Source organism: Ischnura elegans, chromosome 2 (assembly GCF_921293095.1).
Source record: "Ischnura elegans chromosome 2, ioIscEleg1.1, whole genome shotgun sequence".
NCBI classification, from domain to species: domain Eukaryota; kingdom Metazoa; phylum Arthropoda; class Insecta; order Odonata; family Coenagrionidae; genus Ischnura; species Ischnura elegans.
The window spans coordinates 74,943,984-74,967,045 of record NC_060247.1 but is presented as its reverse complement, the minus strand read 5'-3'; positions in this window follow the sequence as shown (position 1 = coordinate 74,967,045).

Here is a 23,062-nt window from a genome sequence, read left to right as displayed (position 1 = left end):
ATCTTTATCATATAAGTTGTGTTTCATCGCTCTTTCCTCTAGATTAAATTCGTAATGTCGTTGCCAATCTTTTTTTCTGTTACTGAGGTAGCACTGCCATAAAAAATCAATAAATTTTGGTTTTTTAATAAGATTTTCAAGAATGGCTTGGCGAATCAGTGGGTTAGACACTATTAGAAGGACAATCTTTTGAAAATTTGTTAAAAATTACGTATTTTTTCTTAATGGAATGCCCTGAATATAAGTCGTATATTGTATCGTTATGAGAAAACATATGAGCTCTACTGGTTCCATAAAAATTTTATGGACAAGTTGGTCGACTATGTATTGGTGGTGAACCTAGTTTAAATTTTTTTTTAATCCTTCGGGTGCCTAGTGTTTACTGAAGTTCAATTAAATTCATTTTTGAATTTAGCTACCTCTTCTGCCCGAAAAAAAATTCTCAGTTCTCAAAATGTTTAATGCGCTTATTTACATTATTAAGCTATTCAACTGGTGATGGCAGGGTTGTCCAGGCCATTTAGCAAATAACCGAATCCTGTCCCACCTACCCAGCTTAGAGTATATATGTGAATTTTCTGCTCCAACATTGCTTACTTCAAAAATAATTAAAGTCTTTGTTATGTCGTCCTTACTTGTTATTATTATTTATTGTGACTTTGTCTTCTCTCACGTCTCAATAAATAATAATATAAAGAGTGGTAATTTTTTGGAGTGTCCCTTTCATCAGCGGAATATCGAATCAGTTATGCGCGTTTATTCACCTGCTCGCAAGCCTCCGCACACGGCTGTATGACCCTATTACTGTCCTATCCGGATCGTACAGTACAGGACATGCTGGCCTGCCTTAATTACATTCCCTCCCGGACGCGCTCGACTAGAATTTAATAGGCATTAAAACCGATAGCGTCCGATTCGTAATTTGGAGAGTCATCGGAATTTGTTCCGCGTGTCAGTCCCATTATTCGGGTCTCAGAGTGACAAGAGCGGGTCCAACTCTTTCAGCGAGATAAGGGAATTAAACTCTGTGACCGATGCGTTTAATAAAATCGTTCCTCTCACACCCCGAGGGGTTCGTGCCTACGCGACCGAAATTGGACCTATTTGGTTATGCGAGATACGCGATTATAAATGCATTATGTCTCCTGGGAATTTAGATAGCTCGTTAGATCTTTGCCATGTTTCCAATTGACTCGCTTCAATTCATTTGATTCGAGACCGATTTAGCTCTTATGCGCCCTCATTTTCTTCTATTCGATGTGGTTTCATCCGCGAAGGTATTTTGCTTGGCATTTTTCGTAGTTTTCAAGTTTGTGAATAAGCGGGGCAAATCGATTCCATCTTGTTAAAGTAAGGTTTGTTCGAGAAGAAATATCTTATATGTTAAAATTGGAGGTCTGGAAGGAGGGGAAGGTTACCGTCATGTTCAGAAACTGTCGAATATCGATCAGTTTTCTTCACGGAAAATTTAGTAATGTTTGAAATGCAATATTGATACGCAACTAGGTTGGCCTTGTTCTTGACGACTGTGATTTGCGGAGCACAATAATTTCTCCCATTTCTTATTGTAGACTTTATTCTCTCAAATACGGTAATGTCCATCTTGAATTCCAATGTATAGGAAGATTAGTTGTTACAGAAAATGGCTATGAACATTACTGCTAAAATGGGAATTAGGATTTGAATCCTGGTCAAGGTGAATAATTTTTTCCTGGAAAATGTTTTATTTCGACACATGCTGACAACGTTTGATTGTTTTATTCTTCATATATCATATTAATTACTATCTTTGAATATGTTTATAATACTAAATTCCTAAAGTTTGATGGGAGCTTTTTTTCTCCTGCTTTTTTGGTCCAAGGTTTGCCGGTCGGATGCGTAATACGGGGAAAATTGCAGTGAATAAACCGATTTTGAGAGTAAATTACCATTCATGGAAAGTGGATTTTGGCTGTATTGGAGTGAGACAGGTGAGGGAGAAGATTTCAGTGTAAAGAAGTGAACTAGAAAGATATAGCCGAAGTGCCAGAGACCAATTATAGGTGGTCAACTTCTGTGTAAGGAGTACGTTTGTTATTCTAGGAAATGTGGGGTTGGCTGGTAGTTAGGAAGCTCGAGGCAATTAGAGGAAATGGAATGTTGAATTCTGCAGCTGGAGTAAATATGCTTAGTGGGCGGTGGTGGTAGCAATGAGAGTGCCAGTGCATGTAGATGAGAAATTAAAACGAAAAAGCGGGAGTTAAAATGAAAAAAAATCAGTCGAACTTCGTTCGTAATCTCAAATGACCTTGTAAATACCTCAAAAAAATATCAGTACCTAAGTGTAATGCTATGGAACGTGTTTTGAAAGAGGAAATACATTAATCGATTTTCACTCGTATATTGAACCTACCTGTTCAAAATTAAGTATTAATGTATAGTGGTTTTTTGTTATAAATTCTCTTTTTACTTAGATAATCATTATCATTGGACATCAATCCTAAGATTGGTTTGACTGAGCTCTCCAGTCAATTTTCCCTTCAGCTAATCATTCACACTTAGGTATTTCTTCTTTCTCACACCCTACTTTATCTATTCCATATATTTCATTCGAGGCCTTTTCCGTTCTTGCTTTGAACCTAGCCCCGATAATACTTACAATTAGATATGATTCCTAAATATTGAAATATATCTAAAGCATATAAAGCCCTAAGCCTAGAACTTTCCGCCAAATTCCGTGTAAGCGTGTTTTGAAAAATCACCTTTTTTCAGTCTCCCCTACGAAGAAATGTGAGCTGGCGAGTCGGGTGTAAAATATTATATTTTTATTTTTTGATCTTACATTCTATCTTATTTGGAGCATGGGCGTACCCAGAGAGGGTCAGGAGGGGGCAACTGCTCCCCCCTATAAGCAAAAATCGCAAATGTATTTGAGGAAAATAATACTTTTTCAAGTAAATAATTTCAAAAACTAAGAAAGAGCTGTTACAGTTTCCTTAAAATGTTGATTTCATTCATCTTTTCCATGCTTAAATCTTACCTACAACTTGAAGAACCATGGCATGCCTCCCCCCAGTTTTGATCCTGGGTACGCCCTTGATTTGAAATATTAACATCATTATTAACATGCTATTTTTCCGTCATAGATTGGACTTAATTGTCCGTGTGAGACTAGGCCAGGGAATCAGAAGGCTGGCATTCGTGCCAAGAAGTACGGTGGCGGTTCGGGACTGACATAACGTAATTAGCGAATAATTCACCCGCAGCGAGTATGCACGGGAGAAACGGGCGGAGGAGGCTTGAGGCAAAAGGGGGCCTTCAAAGGGGTTGAGTCGCCGGGAGTTGGCGCGCGCGCTGGGCCAGATTTTCGGGATCGAAGAGAGAGGCCTCCTTGCATAAACGATGGGACTCGTCCTTAAATCCCCGACGGCCTCCTCCTTCTCCAACCATGTTCCCTTCAAATCTGCCATCGCTTTCTCTTTCCATGAAGGAAAAATATTTTTGCTTTCTCTTTTCTCACGATATTTTGATCCTCTTTCATAGGAATGCAACATTTCAGGGTACATTTGCATTTTCCATTTTGTAGGAAGAGTTCTCGGTCCAGGGGTTGATTGCTACCAACGCATTGAATTCGTGTACAAGCCTGTAATTAGTCTGAGGATGGCAGTGACGGATACATTTGGGGGCGCTGGGGGCACTCCCTCCCCTGGCGGGGCTGCCCGCATAGCCGAACGAAGCAGAACCGCAATTGTAACTTTTTTTATATCATAAGATGGAATTGTCTTGTATATGCGATCTACCGATTCGATCGATGGATTTTTCTTCCTCATAGGAAAATTCACTAGGATCGGTAGAATATTAATAGCGTAAGCTTGGATTCGTTAGTAGTACGACCCGCCCGCCTTGTGACGGTGCGGGATTCCTCGTCCCTTCCCTTCCTTCCCTATCCCCTCCCCCGAGGCGTCGTCGGGCTCTCATCGCGAGCCCGCCCTAGGGTCTCGTTTCCACTGTCTTGTATATGCGCACAATAAGTTTAAATAACACTTTCTTAAACTTTGCATGTAAATTGATTATTTTTCAATAAGATAAAAGTAAAGGTAGCTCAAGATAGTTATAGATGTATCGGCTACTGGAGGATGGCAGACTATGCCTTCGAAACGACGCGTCGGTGTCAATCAATCATTGGACTCGGTGAGAAGCATGAGAAATTTTAACATTGGTAATTCAACAATAAAAATTATTCACTGCAAACCTAAGATTAGTAGAATGAGAGTTAGGCATAGGAAATGCTCATAAAAGTGTAATTTGTTGAGTTAGTATTCATGTTGTTGAGAGGCTTGGGTCGTAGTTCCAAATGTCTGTCAGAAGTGTGTTGTTAGTGACCATTTTACCCTACAATGGAGGAAATCGTAAGGAGCCATTCAATATTCCGTATTCCGAAAGCAGGTTTTGCCTCATATTCCCTTACATTCTTTTATCCTAGCCCTTACGTATTTAAAGATATAAAATAGAACACTGTGCTTTTTCCACAAAAATATTTGCTTAAAGAGGTGTCTACATGTTTTACTATACTGCGGTATTATCACGGTTTAGAGTTCAGTGCAGTGAAAGTTGACTCCTTTAGAAATAAATTTTGATGTAAGAAAAGGGCAAAGTATTTTGATTAATATCCTACAATGGATTACCACGAATCATCATCTTCCACTATTCATTTCTCTTGCCTATTTTTCACTAATGTGACGCGTGAAGTAGAGCGAGAGACTTCATCTACTCCGTCCTTTTGCTTCCTCTGGACCTTCCCACCATTTCTCTCTGCATCTACTCCACCGCTGCTCCTCGCACCGCACACGGATGCTGCTGCGGCCTCATCTCGGCGACGTAACCCACTGCGAGGGATCGATTTCCAATGCCTCCCAACCGCTCTCCATTTTTCTTCCCCGCCACTTCCTCCGTCTTAAGACGTCACACGTTTGTGTCCAAGGAGTCGGGAGGGTTGGAAGGGGGGAGGGGGTGGTTGGGGAAGGACATTTTCGCAAACACTCCCCTCCACCCCCCTCCTGCCCCGGCACCCTGTCGTTGGTAAGTGGAGAGAGGAACTGTGGCGAGAGATACGTCACAGAGTGGCTGCTGCAGAGGGAATTGTGGCGCTCGGTAAGGTTCGCCGATAGGTCCTGTCTTTCCACAAGTCGTCACTCAAAGTTTTAGAAAATAGGCTTTACGAAGGATGCTGGTTTTGCGGGTTTTCTCCCGAGTGGCGATGCGTTTCGACGACATTCCATTTTCCTCTTGGAGTTAAGAGTGCTGGGTAAGCTCAGAAATATGTCTTCCTTTGAAGAGAGGATATTTCAAATGACAGTTGAAGGAGTGAGATTAATCAGCGCTTGAATTAATTGGCATTTAGATTTTCCTCTCTTCGAAAATTATCTCTTACGTCGAATGGGAGCTCAGCGTAATCATTATAATGTTTTTATTCAAATTTGTCGTCAAGCGAAGGAGAATTACTCACGAAAGAATAGCTTCATATCAATATGGTAATTAAAAAATTGGATAGAGCTACCACTCAACCGTGAATAAGCCGGGAATGCCTTCTACCGCGAAAAAAAAACCTGAAAATAGCCGTGAATTCCCTCATAAAACATTAAAAATCTCTCAAACTTGATTGTGGAACTACGATTGACGGATTTAAAAAAATCGATATGTCAATTATAATTCAAGGTCAATCACTAGCAGGCACTGTCCACGCATTTATTAGCACACGTATATTCGAAGCGCAAATATTGGTCCGTGTGCCATGACGACAATTGACCTTAAGCCTGTGATTGGAAGACCGATAACCAAAGTGTTCATTAACCTTGGCGAAAAATCAGACACTTCTTCACTCCCCTGCCACCCTAGTCCCTCTATTTTCCACTCACAACCTTTAGCCGGCCCTGAATTTTGCTAACGATAGGTGACTTCAAAAAAGATATTTTTGACGTCGTATTCGATACTTTCATTGCTGCGTTTACATTAACGGCGTCTGTCATGTTTGTTAAATTTTCTGTTGAAGTGCGGCCGGTGATTGTTCCGTCATCAATATTTCTGCCTAAAAGGGCACATCATCAAACCGTGAATTTGACGACATTTACACCGCGAAAACCTGGAAAGTACCGTGAATTTTATAATTTTGTTAGAGTGAGAACCTTGATTGGAAGAAGGTCAATCTTCTGCGTTTTATTCTCGATTATGAATATGAGGTTTGTGGTGAAAGAGCTTGATAATGGAAGTTAAAAATTCGTTTATAAGGCGCTAGCGATTTGAATGTAAGTAGTTAGTAATTTATTTATGATGATTAAAAAATCGGAAAGGAGATGAGCGATGTTGATGTATTGGGGAATGCTCTTGGCAAATGTTGATAGTAAAAATTCGATTGCTTTCTACTTCCACTTCCTCTGACAATGAGTGTGATGCGTTTGAACGGGGAGGCGTAGTAAGGAGAGAGGAAGATGAATGACATAGTACTAGACTTGAAGGTCGAGGAGATAAAGCGTTTAGATGAGATATGATGGAGAAAAAAGGTTCTGATGGATCGAGCACTGAGAGGAGAGGGGGTTTTGAATCGGTATTGGAGGAAAAAATGTTCGTTAATCGAGAGAGGTTAAAAATGCAGGTTGAATTTGGGGGAGGAACAGGCTTTGTTGATTCGCAAAATGCTGGATGATAATCTATTTTTTTCGGTAAAGTACTTTTAGTAGAATAAGGATGGGCTTGAGAGTAACGAGGTCTGCTGGATATTCCCAATGGAACGAGAGATTAGTTGGCGCACAACACCCAGTTCATTTTTTTCTCTGTTCTCCATGCGAGAGAGAGAGAGAGAGTGCTAGCGACTAAAGCCACTACGACCCATTCACTGGGATCCGTAGTAGTTGGAATGGCGTTTCTAAACAATTTGCATGTCCTAGTAACGACAACAGGGGTCATTTTTGTGCACGCTGTACTCCAGCTGATGGCGCAGCCGATGTGAGTCGAGTTGATTATTACGTAAGGCCTCACTTCTGTTTTAGTGTACTGATGATAATTAAAAGTCATATGTTCGCATCCAACTTATTACACCAGTGGCTATGAATAAGCTCGACGCTTCAGTTGAACTCAGCCCAGCGACCCGTCAAAGATATGCTGAATATCTCGTATGATATGAGATATTTCGTTTGAGAAACACATAGTGACACCTTTCAACTTTACTTCAAGCTCGCGCCGGAGTAATGAAGAACCTTTGCTTCGGGATAAGATCCATATTAACCCGAGTAAATGTGATTAGCTTTCGAGCTACCGTACCTCATTTATTTTTTGTCTTTCATGTTTACTTCCTGGACCCTGGAAAATGTAATACGCCCATTTATTTTTCTTGTGCCTATTGGTGACTTTAATTATGATTGCCGAGTGATAATTTCAGGATATATCTCAAAGAATAGGAAAATTACCTCTCTCTCTTTATTTTCTTGAAAAAGGTGAATTGAATGTGAGCAAAACTACCTACGACCTAGGGTGATCCAGATTTTTTTTCTGGGGCGGCTCAAGGGTCTGACAGGCATACGTTCCTCTTAAATTTGAGATTAAAAACAGCATACAAAAATTACTATACGAATTATTATCTTTATTTGAATACGAAAGGTATTAATATGAAATTAAATGATTGAGGCTCTGTAATTCACGAAACAAAACGAACATAACGATAACAGCATGAAAAATTTTGTCTATTATTTAAGAGTCTGGTGGGGTGGGCACGTATCCCCGTTCCCCTCCCCTTTATCCGCCTATGCTACGACCCATTTGATCTTGTTGATCTTCATCGTGCCAATGCAATGAATAAATAGGCACAGTTGCTGTTACTATTTATAAAGTCAACTTTTTCGTGGAACGGAATATCTAATGATAGACAAGTACCTACATGATGATGATATCTAGACAATCTAAACACGTGTTGTGAGCTGTTAAATGAAATTAGAGGGCAGTAAGATATCTTTGTTTATTATTTGCTGTTACTATTTGTTGGTCTGGCAATTATTAATACTAAATGAATTTGTTTGTGAGGTCGTCTAAAGCCATGCTAAATATGGGTATCTTGGGTAATCTTCTTTATGTTTCCCAATCCTTTTGCACGTTTTTTTTTTGTTCAAGTCTTTTGAACGCCTAGCCTCACTTCATTACTCCATACCTTTTGTCTTGAAAATTTTATAACGCTCCTCGCCGAGCCATCTTGACACAATTTTATGTTTGATTTTCAAATGTATTCCACTTCATGAAGGACTCCTTACATGCTCTCACGGGGAAAGATTAGACCTGCTTGCTCCATGGTTCAGCGATATTCGGGCTCGGTGCCCTCCAAACGGATCTGAACTGCAGCATCGTTTTTCGAGTGCACTTGTAATCGAGCCAACCTAACCCGTTTCTGGCGTGATTTGCGGAGTGGGTGGTGTCTAGTGGGGGAAGGACGTCAGTGATTTGGAGAGGAAGGGGGGCGTGGTGTCTATTGGGAAGTCTGCCTGCTGGGATAGCAGGGGCTGGTGGGAGAAAGGGTCGAGGGGGAGGATTTAGTATGATTCGGCGAATATTCCGCAAACTGCCATCGCCAATGGAAGGTTTTTGGGGTAGCCTCGTCTGTCACCCTCCCCAAATAAACTACCCTCATCTATAGTAATAATTGAATCAGCTGTAGTAATTTTCCACACTTTTTTAAATCTTTCTCGACCGGTTTCAATGCTTACGCACCATTTTCAAGAGCTGTATGCTGAGACAGTTATTTATTTATTTTATTTTATTCCCAAACCACAGAATACACCTCTCACAGGCCATTTTATATCGGGGTTTTCATCAAATTTAGCAATTAAACGTACACGAACAATCATGCCCTGGATAGGGGAAACTTACCCTGGTGGGACTCGAACCCGCGACCTCATGTTTGGCAAGCGAGGATTTTACCCCACCGCCACCGAGTTCCGCAAATTAATGGAAATAGTCGGTATGTGTATGGGTCTTTTAATTATTTAACTTTCCCTTGTAAGCGTTTCGAAAATCAATAATTGATTTTACCTATTTGCTGATCAGAGCTTTAAATAAATACTATCATCTTTTCAGGGCCATTCCGTGGAATATGTGGGAAAACAGGTCTTTTATATTAAAAATACAATGGTCTCTATTTTTGTCCTCACTTGGCCGGGAATTGATGCATGCCAGACATTTCCTGATTTAAAGAAGTAGTGGACTATATTAAAAAAAGAAAATTAGCCGAAAGCACGGAGTGACTTACTCCAGGTTATAGGTAGTTCTTATATGAGTGAGTATATAGGCACCACCTTCTTCAGCGTGCGTCAGGCGTCTTAATGATACTATGCTGCCCGTACTGCGGTGTGTCAGCGAGTGAGCTCGGGTTCGTTGCCTCATGAACCCAGGAAAACATAAGAAAACCAAATATTTACCGACAGGTGTCGGGATAAGGAGCAAATCCCTCTTTGCCCTCGTTAGGGCATTGAAAGAAAATTCACTATACCATTTTTCTGAACTGAAGGCGGCTGACCTTGAGCGTGCTCGCAACCCACCCACTCTTCTAGCCAATCACAGAAGAGCGACAGGAGAAAGTGTGGAAGAGCCCGCAGTCTCTCTCCGAACTCCGAGCAGTGAACATCTCTCTCCAGCTGGCAGTGTTGCCAAGCTGAATCTTTGGAGATCGCTTTGGCGCTCGTTCTGCCGCCCCCGAAAGTACCATTACTCCCAAGGCTGGCAACGCCGGTCGGCCGGATGGAGGGGAGCGTAGGGGAAAAGGGAAGGGGATGGAGGGGAACGGAGAATTGGAAGGGGCAGCGCTTCTGATTGGCTACTTGCTATTTTCCACCCAGCCGCCTTCAGTTCAGAAAAATGGTATAAAGGCGCGTATATCGAACAGCAATTGATTATTTTGCTTTTTTGTCCACACATTCCAGGGTGGAATAATGATTCGTAGTAGCCCATAATCTAACCGGGATACTCTATAATTGTTCCTGTACTTCAATTAAGCATGGTACTAAGGCAGCGGTACTTGGCATGGATTCGGGAAATACAGGTACGGGTCGAGTTGGTGGGGGACTCCGTAAGATAGAATCGGTACAATTTTTCGTTGTCCATGATCCTGGGTATCGATCATAGGTTACGCTATAGTGGAAAAATTAAAAATAAAAATTTATTTTATGAAGTCATAATGTGGATATGAAGAAAGTAAGATATTAGATATATTTATAGAAAGTTGAAGTGGGAGCAGGTTTTACAGATCACATATTTGGATCGTCAGTTGAAGTAAAGCGGTTGTTGTAGTTAAAATATAGGGTGTGAAAGAGAAAACTTGAGAGGAGTGATGATTGCCCATAATTTTGAACGTATTTAGTACCTACATGGTCAGCCCGGGTGAGTTCTCCGATTAAAGACAATTTGAAGTCATTTGAATGCGGATGTTATCAGTTTCATTTGAGTTAAATCGCACGCAATCACCCATTTCAACGGTAGCGTTTCATCGTCGAAAGTATTTCTCCTCGGTGATGACGAGTAGTAGGTACATATATGGATGGTTCAACCCAAATTTCCATATTATTAAGATTCAGCTTCCATCATCAAATCCTCCATGTGGCGTGAAACCCCTCTTTAAATTCCCTTAACCTACTGTCTCCCTTCGTACCGTGCCAGATTCCCCGCTAGCCTCCTTCGCCAACCCCACTTCCCATCATTCTGCTTTGCATAATGCTCTCCGGCACGTCATTATTCCCCGGCCACTCCTGCTGCCTTCCAATCATCCCCACCTATTCCTCACGCCTCAGAGAAATTATTAAGATCTTGTCTTCCTCCCAACTATTTTTTCTTTGCCCATCTTTTTATGGGCATCGATCAGGCTCCCAGTTTACTTTCTGCGCCGACGAACGGTTTTTGCATCATAGCATGCTGTGCTGAAAAGTAGATTATTACCTAAACGTTTTGGTATTTTAAGTTTCATTTTTCGGGACTAATTTAATCTCATGTTTAAAATACAAACATCGATTTTCAATGTTTGTATTTGTTGATTGATTATTTGTTGAAACATTGATTTTCAATTTTTGTAACTGTTCACTCGCTTGAAAACTATAAAAATTCAGACAATTTTTCGAGAAATAGTGCTACCGTCTCAGTAAATACTTGTAAGAAAGCTTATTCAAATACACCATTTCATATAAGGGTCTACTATGGATCATAATGTCAGTGTGAGGCAGAAGTATCCACTTATTCATTTATGTTGGGTATTTGTCGGATTAAGTGTCCATTTTCTTCATAATTTATACTTTACACTTCACCTTGTATATATTTGTATATATGTATGTATTTCTACTTGTTTCCTAAAAGTCCAATTAAAGTGTCAAAAAAGGCGCCTTTTAGGATTTTTTTTGGCTAGTTCTAATTTAGTCATTTTAGCCGTTGATGGAGATCTAGCAAGGTTTTACAAACATTTTAACCCCACGCATTTTTTAGTTGAAACATATTGTTCCACAAATATACCTTTCTTTCAAACAAGTGATCAGTATCAATTGAACTGAGATGAATCAAAGACAGTTTAGTTTCATATCCCAAAACTTTTCAGGCAAAGCTACATATTGAATACACTACTATTCCTCTACTTTCTCACTAATGTGCGATACCTCCACCACTTCCACCATTCCACTCACTTGACATGCGTCCTTCCATTTATCACGGACTTCAGCGTCCTATCATCTCCTCCCCAAAACCCTCTCCGTCTTCCTTTCCCTTATCTCTCCCATAAGTTTTCTCCCTACTCCTCTGATGTCAAGCACTTCCTCTTTCCTCCTCCATCTCTCTCGTTCTCTATTGTCCGCAAAACTAACACCATCTGGATTGACCCAGATGATTTAGGCTAAACCCACAGGTAAACATCTGCAACCTTTCCCTATTTGACCCCTTATTACCATAGAACGACGCGTCGTAAGATGTTACTGCGTTGGAACACTAAATATTTTCTTTGATTTTATTGTAGTGACCGAATTTTATTTTAATAGCTCTAAATGCTTATTTACCCAAACTCTTACGATTTACTTACGTATTTATAATGTTTTATCGCATTTTGAAAATAATTACGCGGTATCAAATCTCCTGATAAATACGATTTTCTTCAAACTTCCGACTCTTGGTGGTTGTATGAGGACATTCATTGTACAAAAAAAGCCTCTCTCTGTAAAATCCATTTTTCTCTCGCGTGTTCGTATGCTATGATCATTCTCCTCCTGCAAAGCAGTACGGCATTCGTGGCCTATTTTTGGCAATATCACAGGAGTTTTTGTGATACTCACTTCAATGATAGGGTTTTTTTGTCTTCCATGAAGTATTGTCTTGCATCACCTGGTGTAAAATGGACTTCCATGCAACTGAAACAAGGGTATAGTAATGAAAGCTCCGCTATTCTCGTAGCGTGGCGTTCGAATGGAAAAGGGGAAGTCTATTGTTCTTCGTTGTTCTTCCTCGTCTTTATTGTTTTGTGTGTTATATGGTAGTTAAGCTATCGAGTTCATAGTTAAGGAGAGTGGGAGCCTGGTATCCTAAAAGCCGTAGGCTGCTGACCCGGGTTTATATCCCGGGTGATGTCGTCGGGCGATTAACTCAAAAATCCACGAAGTAGGTAGCCCAGGAGGAAGAACTTGCTCCCGTTCACAGATTGTGTAAAGATAGGGGCTGATTCATATGTTGAGCTCCGCCTCACTAATACAAATCAACCTATGGGTGGAATTACTGAGTGAATGAGTATTAGTAACACTTCATACCGATACCTAGGTTAATTTTTGCGGAATAAACTGCCTGGAAATGAATATTCACAAGATGAAATGATTCACTGTTGTGGAAGACTGCTATGCCATCGTTAAATCCTAATACTTGAACTCGGAGCATTTTCGTGGAAATAGGTTGAAATTTATTGGGTTGCGCGAAGGCAGACGATATGTTATGGAAATTGTTTACTGTGGTTAATGAAGTAACGATTTTGCAATGCCCACTTAGAATTTTAATTGAGTACAACGCAGTTTCAGCGCTACTGCGACATCATCAGGTACACACACCAGATAAATGTGTTGTACTCGATTAAAAGAATTATTGGACTTTGCAAAATATTTTCTTAATTAATCCTTGCAATTGATGTTCTTTTGAGTTTCATTTGCTTCGGAAACCTCACAATAAATCACACATGGTTACGCTTTCTCTCCGAATGAATTCATCCCGCCCTTACCACCCTTTTGAGAATTGTTAGTAGGTAACTTCCTCCTCATTTAGAGCGAACTATTCCATTGTTGCTCTCACTATTACTTGCCTGGTGCACCACTTACTCATTCTGCACCTCTCCCCGTTTTCCCGATATCCTTCCCTCCTCGGGCCGCTTAGCGGGCTTTTTCTCGTCATTTCCCGATCGCCTCGAGTGCTAGGGGAAACGTGGAGGCCTTATGCTCACTCTCAATTACGCCCGAATGGGAAGCCTACTCGTCCGTCCACGTACTCGGGCGACCATCATTCTCTCACACTCACACACATCTCAACTCTCGCATCACTACCCTATTCGTCATCTCCTTGTTCCTTCCCTTGGATGCTTCATACTCGTCCATTGTCATTCGTGGGTAACCCATTCTATTATCAGCTCTACGTTTATCACAAAGGAATCACGGGATGACGAAAAAAATTAAGTTAGAGTAATAAGAATGAAGGAATCATAATAAATTTGGTCAAGGGGCAATATTTTCCCTTAGTTTATCTCTGTGTCCTTAGGGACTTAATGCATCGGAATATTCAAGACATTATAAGTTATCGTTGGGCAAGAATTGGGGAACTTTTCATGATAAAACCTTGTAGTTAAATGCGGATTTCAAGGTGGCGTATCACACTTGCTCGATCGGTTTTTTTAAGAACAAATATGTTGTTTAAAACTTAAGCCATCATTATGAACTTTTCGGTGAATGTAGAATGAACCCTTGTCAGCATCAGGCCGTATCCCAGTTTAAAATACAACGTCAGTGTTTTTTTCAGATTTAAAGTTACAGTATTAAAATACCATTAAATGTATGCCTCGCTATTTAATAGCTTTCTTTTAATTCATTAACTTTTACATGGTTTTTGAGTTTGTCGGAATGTTTTTTCTACATTTTAATCCCAACAGTGATAGATCCTGAATAACTAACCAGTCTAGAAGTAGACCAGAAACGACAAACTTTATGGTTCAATAACTCTTTTGTTCATAGTTTTGCTTGTGCCTGATGATGTGGAAATTAAGTCACGTTCAAGACCTCTAGAGAATAACTCTTATGAGCGTTGAAAAATGTCGCAGGCAAGTCAACAGTACTGTGTAAAATGCAAAGCTTGTGGTCATTTATTATAAATGAGGATTATAGAAACCAAAGGATACTAGTGCGATTTTTATAATTTTGGAGATAAGTGCAGATGGTGGTTGGTGGGGTACATAATATTACTGTGGCGAAGCAATACTAGTGAATCACTCAGTCTTTAAATAATGTATAATTATCAGCGATTCCCTTGTATCCCTTTGCCGCACCAATATCGTGTACTCCATCATCCTTAACTTGCACTTATTTCCAAAATTATTAAAATTGTCAAGCGTGTTTGACATGATGATGCCAATGCGATAGGGACAGAGATTTTATTCCGAGGATAATATATACTACGACTGGAACTACGAGAAATAATGGATAATTCAGTGAGGAAAACCGCCATAAAAATCGTGCGAATCCACCTTTTGTGCTCGAGGAGGCGCCTGCCTCGTTTACTGCCTCCGCGAGCGTCTTCTTCGTCATCGCGCCTCCCTCTTTAGCCACCCTTCTTCTTCTCTCTCCCCCCCCTCCGCATCCAGCGCCCCCCCGTGGCGACCCTCGCCAACCCTTTCTGCATTGATCGGCTCCGGCAGCCTCCTTTGGCCCACTTTGGTGCATCGCCAAACACTCTCCAGCCCACGCGACCTCTATTTGCCCTCGCCCCCCTCCCCCTTCCAAATTGCAAATGCCTCCCACCCCACGTCCTTCGACGGCCCCCACTCCTAATCCCACTCACTTCTGCCCGGTGATGCAGGCCTCGTAAGCTCCCATTCGGGAGGTTGATCGTAATTGGGAATTAAATAGTGATTAAATGGCTACCTACTAAGAATTACTTAATACGATTTTGATTCCGATGATGTAATATAATTTTTATTACTCCATATTAATTACCATCAAGCACTTCGTAATTACCATGCAAAAAATGTACTGTAATGGGTGCGACCCGTCACCTTAAAAAGTCGCGGGTCGCACGCTTTGAATTGCGTGTGGGTTCTTTACCTTGGTGTCGGGAAGCGAATAATCACTCACAAGTTTTAAAGTTTTTTATCCCAAAGTTTATTTCTCATTTAAAATCCCAGTTTCCAAATCAATTCAATGAATATACATAAAGTAATGATGAGTCTGTTTGTCTAGAATACCCAACATTTAGGATATCCAAAAGTCTCGGGAACGAGAGTAGCTGCTGGTGATGGCACGGGTGGATAGCGAGGCGCTTCGGTCCATACGGCCCGCGCTTTCGACTCCAACTGACGGCTACATTGCTGACTGACCGCTGACGAGTGACCCGTGACTGAGTATGAGTTACTGAGTGAGTCCCAATGGCATCTCCACCGTGCCATTATATAGGGAAGTGGAACCAGGATGTTTTTCCAAGAGGAAGGGGAAAGGAAGGGGAAGAGGAAGGTTAGGCGTTCTTGAAAGTGAAAAGGTGCAAATCCAGAGGCATAGTTTGTCATAGCTGGCTATTATGAGACGTCACACAACAACTTATTTATGCATATTTTGGAAATGGAAATCTTCTTAATCGGTAAAATACTTTAATAGCAATAATAATGCTTGAAGTTCGTGTCATTAATTGGGAGGAGATAGATTCAGGGCCAGATTAAGGATGTGAGTGACCCAGGCCCCATTTTGATGGGAGGCCCACTGTTTCAGGTGTTGCAATTTGTAACGTAGTAACAGAAAATGCAAGTAACACTATGTTCAGCAAAATTTTTGACAATATATATGTGGGTATGGAGAAGATTGGAGAAGGTGAATGCACAAAAAGGAGGAGGAACGACAAAGTGCTGGATATGATTGGCGAGGAGAGGCAGCTTTTATATGAGATACGGAGGAAAAAGAAGGTATGGATGGAGGGAGTACTTAGCGGGGAGGGGATGTTGAAAAGGGTGTTAGAGGATCGAATGTGAGGTAAACGAAAGAGAGAAATGAAGGGAATAGTATTTTTAGATGGATTGAAAGGTAGTAGGCCTAACAGTGAATTGAATAAGGCAGTGGTGGAAGGAAAGGGAGGCTCCCAGATCACTTCTTTAGTACTCCACGGACACTTACCTTAATCCGTAGAATACTATAATAATAATACGTATTACTAATGCTAACTTACGGATAGTGTTTTTTTATCAGTAGCTTTAACCATTTATTAACACCAATGCTGATGACTACGTGTTAACCAAATACAATCCAGATTCACTTCGAATCTCCTCATACATGATGTTTTTTTTCTATTTTTCCGATTTTGTGAAATTTACCTCTGTATTGGTAGAAGGCTCATACTTGGTGGGTGGCCTTGGGTTGGTGGGGATATTTTTCAATCACCTGCTGGTTAGCGTGCAGTCGTATCCTTTTCCCTTCTTTCTTTCTATCTTTCTCTCCTCCTCTTCTTCCACTTGTCCTTTCTCCCTGCTTTCTATCCTTCTGCCTCCTTCCCTCCTCCGTCTCATCTCCCGCTGCGGAATCAGCGCCCGTGTCGCGTGTTCGATTTTCATCGCCGCACACCCTTTTGCTCTGCGCTTCCCTCTCGTCTTTTGTCTTTTTCTCGCGATATTCCCCCTTCCCCCCACCACTCACGCTCGTTCTCGTTCTGGAGCGATGGGGGCCCTTGTCGCGTGCTCACTTGTTCCTGATCATAGCGCCTCCTCGTATGCGAGGAGTTGGTTATACGCGCGGGCTGCCTATGACGCCAGCGGGACCAACCTCGGAATTAAGACAGGCTAGAGTGCTCAAGGTGGCTGCGCAGTAACCTAAAGCCGAAGGCAACATGAAACCTCAGAGTTAGTATCAACATGGGAAGTAGAAGAAGTTAGCCAAAGAAATACTTATTAATGGATTGTATTGAAATCGTGATTTTCTCTTCCATCGCGAGTAACAATTACAATGTTAGCCGAGGAAATATTTATTAATAGATTGTATTATAGTCAAGATGCTTCTCTTTAATGATTAAAAATTGCAACTAAAATAATATCAATTCGGTTATACATTTATGATAAACGACCTTATCGTCGTAGTCAGATAATTAGGTCCAGCAGGCCTTTCACGTAATCCCGGAGTTTGATATTTCAATCTAGTGGAGCGCGCAGAACCCTAACATCAATCTCGTATCGGTATACTTACTCTCAGGGTCAGACTGAGTGCAATTTAATGTCTTTCTTCTATCCCCTTTTTTTCTCGGGAAATGTATGAGGCCCGTTACTGTTTTAATGCTTATCCATTTGGAAAGCCATTTTAAGCTAGGAAATATTGAGAGACGACGTTACCTAAGGTGTAATAATTCTTTTATAATCGCTCAAAAGGGTCTGTTGGCTAAGTGGGACCGTTTTCTTGATTCTCAAGCGTGCACACGCCTTCTTCGTAGCTGCTATACGAGGACTTTGGAAGCCAAGGGTCGGAGTGCCATTTTTATAATTTTGGAGATACGTGGAGATAATGGTTGGTGGGGTACACAATATTGCTGTGGCAAAATAATACAAGTTAATCTCTGAATCGATGTGTATACTTATCAGTGATCCTTTGTATCCGTATACGTCAACAATATTGTGTCCCCCACCAACCATTATCTGCACTTATTTCCGAAATTAAAAAAAAAATTACATTCTTACCACTTGACTTCTGGGGTATAACTACTTCTACTTATCCAATTGGAAATCAATTTTCAGAGAGAAAATAATTGAAGAGGACGATACCTAAGTATGTGTAATTTTTATTTTCTATTCGTTCCTGTGGGTCTGCTGGCAAAGTGAAGTCTCTTTCCTGGTTCTTTAGCGTGCACACAGCGTCGTACTATGTATAAATTTATTTCTCTCTCCTCTTACATTCTCCTTTCTCCCCAACTTCATTTCCCATCTCTTCCTTCTTATCTTCACCCACTCTCGCATTTTCTTTCCCATTTCATCTTCCTCCTCCTGCCTGTTCTTTTTCGCTCCTCCGACCGTGCGGGCGTTTCATTAGCGTCCGTGAATAATTGGTCGCAGGGACTCATGCAAGCGGTGCGGAGGTAAATGAGCCGGACCCTAATGAGTCTCGTGGGTTCGAACTGTTGAAGAGGGGGGGAATTGTTCCGGGAGGAGGGGAAGCGTTTGTTTGTGTCGGGAAAGGTAAACGTCCCCCGTACCCTTCAACCCAGTTGGTGCAACCCTGGAGACCCTATTGGAAGTGAAGACGGTTGGGGCACCCCTCTCGATCCTTCGGAAGTAAATACGTTACCGCCAGAGGTCGTTTGTTGTGTTGGATCACGTGAGCGGGAAGGGGACCTTCGCTAAGTACGTCGGTGAAATTCACGAGCGGTTTTCGTTCCGCAGAGTTTTCGTGTCCTTGTAATTTCGCGCCGTTTATTTTTGGTCGGGAAAGGGGTATTTCCGATTGCGACGTCGGAACGTGCGTAAAATATATTCCGAATATTGTAGTAGAGCATATTTTTGCATGTATTACTGCAATTGCTGGCGTTTTTCCGGGAAGTGTGGGCGTATACCCCAACAGCGAATAATTGCGACAAAATATCGTTTGCTGTTTTCGGTCTTTGGTTCCGGTGAGAGTGGGAATGAGCTTTTTGGGGAGAACGTTCCCTATTCTAATTTTTTAATATGAAACACCGTATATGTGGAGTTTGTGACATTAAATTAGTGGACAGTACGATATCTTTATGTATCTTTTGTAATCATTCGCCTGAGAGTAAGGCGTACCGCCATGGTTTGGTGACTGCGACTCCCCTGTGTTTGTCCGGAATATAGCGACGGAGTGTGATAAGTACTGGTCCCATGTAATGACTCAAAAAAGTTAACGGAATAGTTCTAATTAATGAGTAGAGTTCTAAGAAAATGGTTGAATTCGAAGTAATCCTTGACGCTTTTCCTAATTATCTCACCCAAGTAATTTTCTTTTTAAAATAAATCCAAATTATTAAAAAAAGATGATGACTCCATTGTTTGTCTGTGGCCAGAATGGATGGAGTTTTTGAAATATTAGTGAAAATATTTTTAAACGCACCATGTTTTTACAAAACTTAATATTTTCGGTGCTCCCTTAAGTTGTGTTATCCTACTACTGTTACTAGCGCTTTCTAAAGAAAAATAGAGGAAACACTGCATTCGTGTGAGTATAAAAGTGTTGAACAAAATGTTACTCTTTTATTTAGTTTATTATTTATAGCTATAAATCAAATGTAATGAATAAGAAAAGACATTAAAATCATGATTTTTCATTTTGAAACATCCCGTATCAGCGAAGGACTTCGAGGAGCGTAAAGGCATTAACCGACTTTGATTTTTTCCGGAGGCTATATACCCTTTAAGGCGATCCAGACTTCTCGAAGCTGTGGTTTTTCCGCATCCCTTTCTCGTCTGCCAACCAGTCGGTGCTGCACCTTCGGTAAAGGAGCCGCAAATATTTTCACCGAAAAAACCAAAAGCGCGCGCCTTGTGTTCGCGGTGAACGCCATCTCTCAGAAATGGAAGTAAGCGGTCGGGATCGAGTTGAAAAAAAATACCTTCCGCAAAAGAGAAAAATTTTCAGCGCATTACGGTATTTGATCGTTTAGCGCAAAGGGCCCTGAACGTATTTCACGCAATGTGCAAGCATATTCGTGAGCCAAATGCATTGTGTATCCCATGACTCATAGCATTTTTTTATTTTAGTGTTTATATTGGTTTTTCGAATTGAAAGTTCTCTCGCATGTTCGTAGTTCAAGTGTTCCGACTGATATTGGCCTTGTAGATGAGTGATTGTTGTTTTTTTTTTCAATATGTCTGCGAAGCCTTCAAAAAAGTTTTGGAATGCAACCGCGCGTGTTTTTTTTTACTGAAGGTTGGTATGATTGGTAGAAATTCCTCGCATAACTTGGAAAGAAACTCGAGTTAAGCAGTGTAAAGGCAGTTTTATGGATTTTTTTGGCAGATTGACATAAATTTTAGTCCATCGGATATTGAAGTGCATTCGTTGACTGCATTGTACTGTTTGTGAAGATTCCTGTTATGAGATCACTTTGCTGTAGTCTTGTCTCTCTCTATTTATATCCCCTCCTACTCTTTGGATCTGCAATTAATTTGGCTTTGCGGAAAAGGCTGACGTCTATTTTTAATTTTACTCGAATTTGTAATACGAGTTAAAATTTATAAGTTATTATTTAATCTAATTAATATAAAGTTATTAATTTAGAGTGTAACTAGAATTAATATTAAATTATTAATTTCTCCTTAATATAGTTAATTCATGTGTAAATATTTGCTCTGCAATGCATATTTTTTAATTTAGTACGTTTATTTATCAAGCTAAGGGATATTTAGCATCTTATCAGGTTAAGTTATCATTTTTCAATTATACTTTCTGCAAGCATCCATTCAATTTTCGACCTGCATGTAAGGTTAAAAATTATTAGTGGAAACAATTTTGTAAAATTCGTGATTCGAATATATTATTGTGACTATTTCTGGAATGATGTATGATATTTTTCCTTCATAGATTGGTAAGTCGCGTTTAATGATGGTAATTGAAGAATTTGTCTTGAAATGTGAACGAGAGGGTCATTTTTCCGCGAATAGCCAACTCGAGCAATGTTGGCTACTGAAATTGAGGATTGAGTGAGGTTAGCCAATTATCGCCGTCAATCTATTTGTTACTCAAGTCCGTGCGCCTTGGGGCTTTCGATAGAATTAGGCCCACCTCGATACGGCTCACGAATTGACGCTGATAGCGATTTCTGTAATTTAAATCGGTTAGTGCTGTACCTACGTGCTAATATTGACGTTGATTAGGATGGGCTTGGAACGATCGTAGCGTACTCATCTTCGGCACCTTGATGTTTGCACGTCATCAATGCAATTCAATTGCTTGACGTACCCCGGACATGGTTGCATGAATGGAGAAATGCATTTCCACCACTAGCCCATCATAGTTAACTTTACAAGTGGATACAAATTGTGAAAGGAGTTATATAGGCTGCGGGAAGATATAGAGCATTTATATTTTTGCTTCGGAGTGAGAGATTTTGTGTAGTATCCGGCTAAACTGTGACAGACGAGAGCATGGCTCTCTGAATTAATGCAACGTTAGTGGTCTCGCTTAGCTTTTTTTAACCAGTGAGGTTGTCGGTAGAAAACCTTTTTGTTACCTAAAGAGAAACACATTTACTGAAATTTTACCATCAATCACTCCCCAATTATTATTTAGATGATCGTCTTAATTATTCCCTCCCCGAAACGATAACTGAAAACCTTGGCATTGAATAAATAAAGGAAGTCATAAATATATAAATAAAGGAAGTCATTTTAAAAACTGTAAAGTTTCTCAAATTCGTTGAATTACTACTGTTACTAGCGCTCTCTAACGAAAAATAGAGGAAACACTGCATTAGCGTGAGTAAAAGTGTTGAAAAAAATGTTATTATTTGGTTTTGTTTATTATTGATAGTTATGAGTCAAAGGCAATGAATAAGAAAAGACATTACAACTATAGTTTTCATTGTACAGATTGTGTAACCATGTAGAGCGTTGCAAAGATCGAAATGGTTGTTCAATTGTCTTTCTAATTCTTGGAGATAATTGAAATTTTGAAATAAATTCATCAAATTGATATTACATAATTTTAGGGATTCAATCGGGTAAATTGTGTTTAAATGAAAAACTTTGCGATAAACCAGACCTTGTTCCTCTTAAATTGAACCGTATACCTATTATTATTATAAAAACTGCTATACTCCGCTTAATTTAATCGAGCTATTTCACACTTTGTCGAACCATCCACTTTAAAACGGACTTCACGCGAGTCAACGTACACAGTCCTTGTCACGGACCTTAGGTCGCACCTACTTATGATACGTAACGATCATAAATTGCGCCGGGGCAGCGTTTGAGCGGAATTATCCCTTGCGGCGCGAGTCATGTGTCCGTTAATTTTGTCGAGGAGCGAAGTGTGCCGCGGTTTCGAAACCTTGCAGCGTGTTGTGCACTATGTATTCGCTTGGACCCCCTGGTCACTGTTAAAATTGTGCGGTCATCGCTGGGACGGTCTCGGTACTCTCCGCTCGGCGATCAATCAACGAATCTAACCGGCACGTCGGGAACAGGGGGACATGCTAACATTTCGGACGACCTTTCCTTCGCGCGCATAAATAACCTTTTATTTCGGCTCGTAATAAAACGTCGCTATTAAAGGGGTTGGATATGACGAGAGAAAGTTGGTTGCTTGTCGTTGATGTTTTCATCGCCGTGAAATAGGGATTCAAGGTATAACAAACATAATATTGGGGCTGGACTAGTCACCAAGGACGTGTCGAACATGCGGTGTCGGGGTCAAACAACCTCAACAGGAAAACCCCCAGTTTTTTATAAAAATATAAGAGAGAATATATTCGCGTGAGCATTATTTATGTTTTGAATGAAATCAATTCAACTAGATACTTAAAAATATAGTTATTTCAGTTCTTATTTAATCTGAGTAAACATGGTATATTCGACGCAAATACGAGGGCGTTCCCTGATTGGTCGAAAGAAATCCACCGAATTGGCGCCAAAAATTGACTATATAAGAGAGGACTAAAAGCTTCACTTCATCCTTCACCTGAGGACGCTGGCAGGAGAGCTGGCGAAACTGTTGTGGTTCTTCGACAACGGACGCGGATGCAGCCCGAAAGAATGCTGAACTCAAACATGGTTTGAGTTTTATTTTTATTCAACATTAAAGCTAACACTCTATCAACACTCATTAAATCTTAGGGACCGAACTAAGGGCAGAGCAGGCCGCGG